This window comes from Cloeon dipterum, chromosome 2 (assembly GCF_949628265.1).
Source record: "Cloeon dipterum chromosome 2, ieCloDipt1.1, whole genome shotgun sequence".
Taxonomy (NCBI): domain Eukaryota; kingdom Metazoa; phylum Arthropoda; class Insecta; order Ephemeroptera; family Baetidae; genus Cloeon; species Cloeon dipterum.
Window position 1 is genome coordinate 2,164,578 of NC_088787.1, and position 7,953 is coordinate 2,172,530.

Sequence of the window (7,953 nt, forward strand, 5' to 3'; positions counted from 1 at the left end):
GCAACGCAGTCGCGGCGCCACCTATTCAAATGGTGCTTAACTCTTTCTTCACGATAAAAATCAAAAGCAAAATCCTGTTTGATTTTTGAACTGACCTTATGAAGTCCAAGCGTGGAGACCGTGCACGACCAGAATGCTGACTGTTACTGGTTTCGGCTCAGTTAATAAACCTGACACATAAGGAAGTATTCCACTGCTATCTACCACCATGACTCACAATCAGATAATGCTACCCGATTCTGTTTCAATTTAGTTCCGGCACTGTTTAAACATACATAAAATAGCATATTATATTAATTAAACAACTTAATTAAGCGACAGTTGAGAGTGATCATTGTAGATTCTCAAAGTTTAAAAAATATCAATTGTATTTTGCAGAGGGATATTCTGTATTTGAGTAACAAAAATGAGTAGTTTAATTAATGTCGAGATTGTCTTATGAAAGTTCAAATTATTCTCATGAATTACTTGCCGCAATGCTCCCTTGCACTCGCCCATCTGGGAGTGGTGAAGACTCGAGGACACGACTACCCTGTCTGGCACATACAGTGTCCGACTTCAGGGCGACGCTCAGCGGCCGGTTGAAGTTAGCGAACAGCGGAAGCTCCCATCCGGAGTAACCGTGGCTCGAACGGGCCATAATCTTAGTAATATCCGCTAGGCAGTTGTGTCCATTAACTTTGTTTAATTCTAATCATTCCATAGACGACCGTGTTACAGCATGAATTATAACACTGCGCCATTAAGCAGGATGTTTTTAATGACCATTTTCTATTTTTCTTCTGTGCAAAGAGAGGCTAGGCCGTATCGTAAAGGAGATAATTTTGTAACAACTTATTTAACTGATAAAAGGACAAGAAAAATTACGCCAGGCTTCCCTTTTTCTGTAACACTATTATTTGTATCTGCTGGCACAGTTTTTTAGTTACTTCCGGCAAATTGCTAAAATATATAAATTATTTTACGATAGAAAACGTGAAATACAAGCAATGAATTATACTTTTTATGGGCGATACATATGTGTTAAATTCTACATATGCTTTATTGCTCTAAAAATAAAATGATTTTTTTGCTTGATTTTGATCCCTCTCGACGCAGTAGTCTATCCCTCGGACTGGCTCATTGTCATTCGTTTGGCTGCTGCACCGAGAGATGGTGCGACGATCCTCACCGTCACCTCACTGGGCAACAGCACGAGGGGAAATGTTTGCGCGGTGAGTCGCCTTTATTTTGGAAAAAAAGGCTTTTTTCTTCACAACTGATACAATAAATTCCACCATTTCATCAATATTTGGTTTTTGTAATTATCGAAAGTGAATTATTCTCTTCTTTAATTTGTGTTTTGTTCTATGTTTGTTTATATTTTTTATTTTTGTTCCCTGCTCTGCACTGGCAGTGAGAGGGCGTCGGCTGCGAATACTATTGAGTAGGCTTCCGCACGCATTTCTTCTCCTCTTCGCGTCACTATTAGCCGAGTCAGATTTTGGCAAGGCCGCGCAGCCTCTCGTAAAAAAACGCGTTTTAACAAAGTGATGCATCAACTAAAAAAAAAATAAATGCGCGTTATATCTCTCTCGTAATATATTGACTTGATTTATTAAATAAAAAAGATTCGTATTTGACAATCCTTTTAATGAAACATAAAATTTCAAATGTTGACAGTATAAAAAATGCTGGACGCGCCGCATTTCCCTGAGGGTGCTGGCCACCTCTCTGGCGAAGACGCCGCGCGAAGGTGCGACTGGATGACGACGGCGGCGCTGACTGAGGAAGAGGATGCCGTGCTGCATGGTGCGCCGCCCACCGCACCCTCGCGAACTCTGCCAACCCCGAATTATACAAATTAGACAATAAAATGCTTTTTGACTCACCTTTGACGGCCTTGTAGCGCTTCCACGAGCGCTGGATGACCAGCGCCTGCGGTGCCATTCCTCCGCAGGAACAGCCTTCGTCTTGCCGACCTGCCACTCGCTGCTCAGCACGTCCAGCGGGCCGATGATCAGACTGACGGCCTCGAGGGGGTTGAGCTGCAGCCAAAGGGGGTCGCGGCGCGGCGTGAAGAGGTGGGCGTAGCGCTGCATCAGGTTGCATCATCGACGTCGCGAACGCAGAGTCCCGACTCCAAACTGAGCATCATCTCGCTCAACTTCAACGTCTCACATGAGGGTCCTGTGATGCAATGCACTGCAAGTCAGGGGTGAGAAAATGTCACTGCGCTGCAGTGAGAAAATCTCACCCCGCCGCATGTCACTGCTGTGTGGTGCGAAAAATTCACCCACACAATAAATAGTGACATGCGGTGAGATGAGATTTTCTCAATGCAGCGCACTGACATTTTCGCACCCCTGACTTGCAGTGTGGGAATTAGAAAACAGCAGGGTCACACCCACAAACGTCAAAAACACAGGCGGGCATGACCCTGCTGGATATTAAGTAGAAAAGGGGAAATTAGGAGAAAATGAAACAGCAGGGTCGCACCCACAAGCGTCAAAAACACAGGCGGGCACGACCCTGCCTGAAATTAAGTAGAAAAGGGGAAATTAGGAGAAAGTGAAACAGCAGGGTCGCACCCACAAGCGTCAAAAACACAGGCGGGCACGACCCTGCTGGAAATTAAGTAGAAAAGGGGAAATTAGGAGAAAATGAAACAGCAGGGTCGCACCCACAAGCGTCAAAAACACAGGCGGGCACGACCCTGCCTGAAATTAAGTAGAAAAGGGGAAATTAGGAGAAAGTGAAACAGCAGGGTCGCACCCACAAGCGTCAAAAACACAGGCGGGCACGACCCTGCTGGAAATTAAGTAGAAAAGGGGAAATTAGGAGAAAATGCAACAGCAGGGTCGCACCCACAAGCGTCAAAAACACAGGCGGGCACGACCCTGCTGAGAAAGGAATAAAAAAAAGAAATTGGACTCACCCTTAATGTGGCCGTGGTCCTCCTGGTCACCTGGTGGTCGCTGTCCGCCTCGCTGCACGCTGGCCCCTCCATCACTGCTGCAGACCGGCACCGCGCACGTCCTCCTGCCGTCACTGCCAGTTAAAGACTGATGAGAGTAGGAGAAGCGAAGCAGCAGACAGAGTCAGCAAAAGAGGGGAAGCAGTGGGTCATTCACCTAGCAGCCAAGCGTCGTTTGTCCCCACTCCTTCCCCTCTTTTGGCACTCTGGCTGCTTCTCCTTAAATGCCACCGCTAGCTGCCAACCGCGCATGCGCTCTTGAGCCGTCTGGCTCCGCCTCCTTCTCCACACGCACCACGTTTGGCGTTTAGCCCGCGAAGTCAGCTTGCCTGCGATAACGCTATCCGCGATACTAACTCAATTCACCAGTTGCATAAACCCTAAGTGTTCGAAGCCGCCAACAGATGGCGCTACCTTATACTTTCATAAATAATTTAATTTTAAGGCATTTTCGCTGTGATTTCAGACTCAATCTAGCTACTCTGCATTCTTCAATTAATTTGCTTTATTTTGACGTTCTGAAAACCTAATTTGGTTCAACCAATCGCCGTAGAATCGTGAAAAACTATTTTTTGGAAATAAAAATATCTTTCCCAACGTTTCTACGGCGATTGGCTGAACCGATTTTGGTTTTCATCACGTCAAAAAAAGCAAAATAGCTATATTGAGTCTGATATCGCAGCGGAAATGCCTTAAAACCGCTTTAAAAAAATGTTTTAAGAAAGTCTGTGGTTGCGCCATCTGTTGGCGGCTTTGATAACTAAGGGTTTATGCAACAGGTCAATTTAATTTAAATTATACATGATTAGTTTTTAAATCTATTGGAGACAGCAAAAAACTTGATTGATTTTTTTAAATTTTAAAATCGGAAATTTAGTTTAAGTTGACAGGTGCAGTGGTTGTCCTTCTTTTGCGATTCACAAAGCACTAATTAATGCCGGATACAGACAGTACAGAGTTCAGCTCACAGCATCGCTCGGTCAAGTGGGAAAGGTATTTCTTTGTTTTTTAGTTAACGAATCGCGAATCGATAATTTTATACGACATGAATTATCAATGGGACGAGGTGGCATCAAAATTGGACGATCTGCACTCTAAAACGATCGAAATGGAAGGGAAGTTGGTGGGGTTGGAGTTCGAAATTGTCAGGATCGAATCAAAATTGGATGAACAGGAATTAAAAGTGCAAGAATTTGAGCGATTGCATGCGAAGCGAGCATCCAATCGGAAAATAATTCAAGAAAAGGTAAAAAAGGTACTTCATAACCTCCTAATATTATTTTTTTACTTTTAGCACACCGCATTGGCTCATGAAATAGAGAGTTTGTATAAACAGGTAAGCAATAAGCACGCATTTCATCCATTACTCTTGCATTCTTGGCATTCTTTCCCCTCCTACTCTCGCCTCTGACGTCACAAATCACCTCTTCCAGCGAGAATAGACGGATTTTTTACTCTAAATTGGATTAATACACATTTTTCAATTGTTCAACTGATATTTAAATGCCAAATTTTTGTTTCATGTGTGGTCCAGAATGCCGATTGCCTGAAATCCCGCGGTTAGTATTTTTTTAAGGCCTCTGTGCATTTGCGGCCAGCGTCGTGCACAGACGGAAACGGTTGCTGATAACGTCTTTATATCGCCGCAGCCAGCGCAAATATTACCAAAATTAAAATTAAATTACAATAAATGAGTTAGTTTAGTCCGTCACACTGGATCCTTAACTTTTTTTAAGTAAAAAATAATTATTCTCTAATTTAAAGTTCTTGTAATTGGCGCTTCCGGATTGCGATGTGTTAAAGCTGCGCAGTAAACATGTGCGCATCTTGCATGCGCAGTACGTTCAGATCGCTTCTTCATCTCACAGGAAGGCAGAAACTCATTACTGCGCATGCGTGACCCAAATTAAAACCTTCTGCGCAGTCATAAGTCCCACCGGGGTGCGATCGAGTTGTTTCCCGCCGGTTAGAAGTCAATATGGCGTCGAAATAATGGAGACCAATTAGGAGTCGGTCCAGCGGCCAATCAGAAGCGAAAAAAAGAGGCGTGCCGGTCTAATAATATATTATTTCCGCATTCTAAATGAGTCTCGTGATAACTTTTCGAGATATTTTTTATTGTATATATTTGTGCTCAAATTTCCAATTAAAATACTACAAGTGGACATCAGCGATTGTAGTTTGCATTGATGTAGAAGGAACGGGATCGATGATTTCCGTGTCGTGTGGTTGAATTTCGCGGTTGATAAGAGGCTCTTTGCACATTTGCTCGCACTCTTTCTTGGTTTTGGCAATCGTGTCTTGCGTGCGCTTCATCTTCCGAAACCAATAGATTTGGGATGCGATGGAGAAGATGCAGAAAACGTTCCAGCAGGACAAAACGGTGTTCAAAATGAGCAGACTTTGGTGTGTGGCGTCGTCGCTGTTGCATGTTTTATTTTCTTTGTCTTTCCCACTATCAAACGTTGGAGTTGTTGTGGTTGTGATAAATTCTGAAACAATTGTAATATGGGATCAAATTTTGAGTCTGCTTTCGTTCTCACTGCTCTGCGGTTAAACTGGAAATAGATTACCTGTTGAGATATTGTAGAGATGTGGCTTTACACTGACTTCAGCTCTTTGTAGTCTATACTTCGGCTCTCCACTTTCGTAAAACACCATCATCCCCAGAGCGTCCCAGACGAGCTCAAGGCACAAGTAAACGGCCAAGAGCCCAGTTTTCCAGGCTAAAACATACACAAAAAAGAATTATTATGATAAAAAACAATATATGTAGCGAAATTCTAACGGATGATTTTTCATAATTAATTGAAATTTGATCGAATTGAGAAAAAAGAATTAAAGACTCTTCAAAGTCCCGCAAAAAATTCAAATTTACAGTTAAGCTTGAATTAAATTATATAATTTGGAAATGTGTATATACCACATAAAAACGTTGCTCCTCAAGTTCCTGTGAAATTTTCCAAGTCGACGTGTAGTTTTTCCCATAAAAGGCGGCATAGACTGTTCCAGTATTGTCGATCAACATTCGGTAGGGCTCTGCAGTCAATGTTCTATTTATTTTTGGATTCACATGTCGAATTTCGCTCTGAAGATCAGCCACAGGAATAGAATACAAAGCAGTGGAGTTGTATTTTCCAAGGTAGATCTGTCTTGGATTTTCCTGAGGAGAATAAAGCGCTATTGACACCCATAATTCTTTCCTCTTCTGCATCAGCCACGATTTTTCCTCTTTCAAGCTAAACACAAGGATGTCCTCGATTATCCGGCGCGCAATATATGCAAACCATCCATTTGTTGTCTCCTCCAGCACCAGATCATGCATTTGATTCCCAAAGTCAGAAGAAAATCGATGCACATGATCGATCTCGTCTTTATTGCTGGTGAGGTTAAAAATCCAAAGTTTTGCGGGACAATTAGAATCTCCACCGTCAAGAACCCACTGCCGCCCAATGACGTCAACTTATCCAGCCCTTTTGATGCTTGGATCGAGTCACATTTTCTAGATTCCTGCAACCGAGCATTAAAAAATCTTTTTAATAAATATAAATATATTTTCCCTTATTTATTAAAAGTATTGCAATTTTTGGAAAAAAGCTTTTAAAGTCGAGTTCTTAGAATATATAACAGAAGATGCAAGGAAAATATAGAACATTTTCTTCCGAACGATGGTTATGATTAACTTACGAGATGCTTCTCCCACGAAGGGAACGGTGCAAGTTTTGGAGGCGCAGAAGGCGAACTGTTTATTGGTAGCCACACAAGAGTCACGGGAATACCAAAACTATATACTGCCAGGCTTAGAAACAGCCTGTTGTCAAAAACTGCCATGTATCGAGGTTCAATATTTCTAGGCATAAATTTATTGTCATTCACGGCATTTGATCTTTGCTCCGCTGACGGCCACACGTAGTCCATTTCATCCCAGGTGAAGACGGTGGTGAAGTTGATGGCATTGGAGAAAGAGAAAGCGAGCAGAAATGTCCCGATTAAGAATAAGGAAGTCATGTTCATGACATCCGGCAGGCTTACAGCTCACTGCTGGCTCCTGAAATTTTTTCAAACCGTAACCATAGGTAGAATAAACTAAGTATATAGGAATATTTAATTGAGACAAAAATATATTTTCTTAATATTTTCGCAAAAATATTTCACGACCATGTGCTATAATAATAATAATAATGTGCTATAAGGATAAGAACAAAAAACAGAAGTGGGCTCGCTGCGTTTTGCGGCGCAGTATGACGCCCAAAAGCACACGCGCGCGGAGAGGTAATTGAGGGAAAGCGTCGATGCATCCCCCGCCCCAATGCTTGCGCCCTCCGCTCGCAGAAGAAACGACTATCGCTTGCCCCTCCCTTCCAAAATGTAACGCAACCGGTCGTGTGTTCGTCACAGCGTTGCCAGGACGGTATTAACACCGACATATTTACAGACGGGATATTATGACGTCACAGACTGCGAGCACCATTTAGCTGGCATGCAGTCTGTGACGTCATTAGGAGAGGGAAAAAGGTTTCACGTTTGTAAATATGTCGGTGTCCGCCAGTCCTAGTTATACGCAACGCAGTCGCGGCGCCACCTATTCAAGTGGTGCTTAACTCTTTCTGCACGCTAAAAATCAAAAGCAAAATCCTGTTTGATTTTTTGAACTGACCTTATGAAGTCCAGGCGTGGAGACCGTGCACGACCAGAATGCTGATTGTTACTGCGGTTTCGGCTCAGTTAATAAACCCGACACACAAGGAAGTGTTTTACTTTTTAATCTACCACCAAATGACTCACAATCAGATAATGCTACCCGATTTTGTTTCAATTTAGTTCCGGCACTGTTTACACATACATAAAATTTTAATAATAATTAAACAACTTAATTTAGCGAAAGTTGAGAGTGACAAAGCTATTTCCATTAACTTTGTTTAATTCTAATCATTCCATAGATGACCGTGTGTTAACGGCATGAAATATAACTCTGCGCCATTAAGCAATAAGCAGGA

General features: G+C 42.6%; 1 long non-coding RNA gene across 1 annotated transcript; it reads right to left on the reverse strand.

The window, feature by feature from the left end:
* Positions 1 to 4,996: 4,996 nt before the first annotated feature.
* LOC135937879 (uncharacterized) lies at positions 4,997 to 6,415 on the reverse strand. Its single transcript, XR_010574567.1, has 3 exons — positions 5,880 to 6,415; positions 5,530 to 5,682; positions 4,997 to 5,448 (listed from the first exon to the last, which is right to left on the reverse strand). It is a non-coding gene; the product is annotated as an uncharacterized LOC135937879 (long non-coding RNA).
* Positions 6,416 to 7,953: the final 1,538 nt, after the last annotated feature.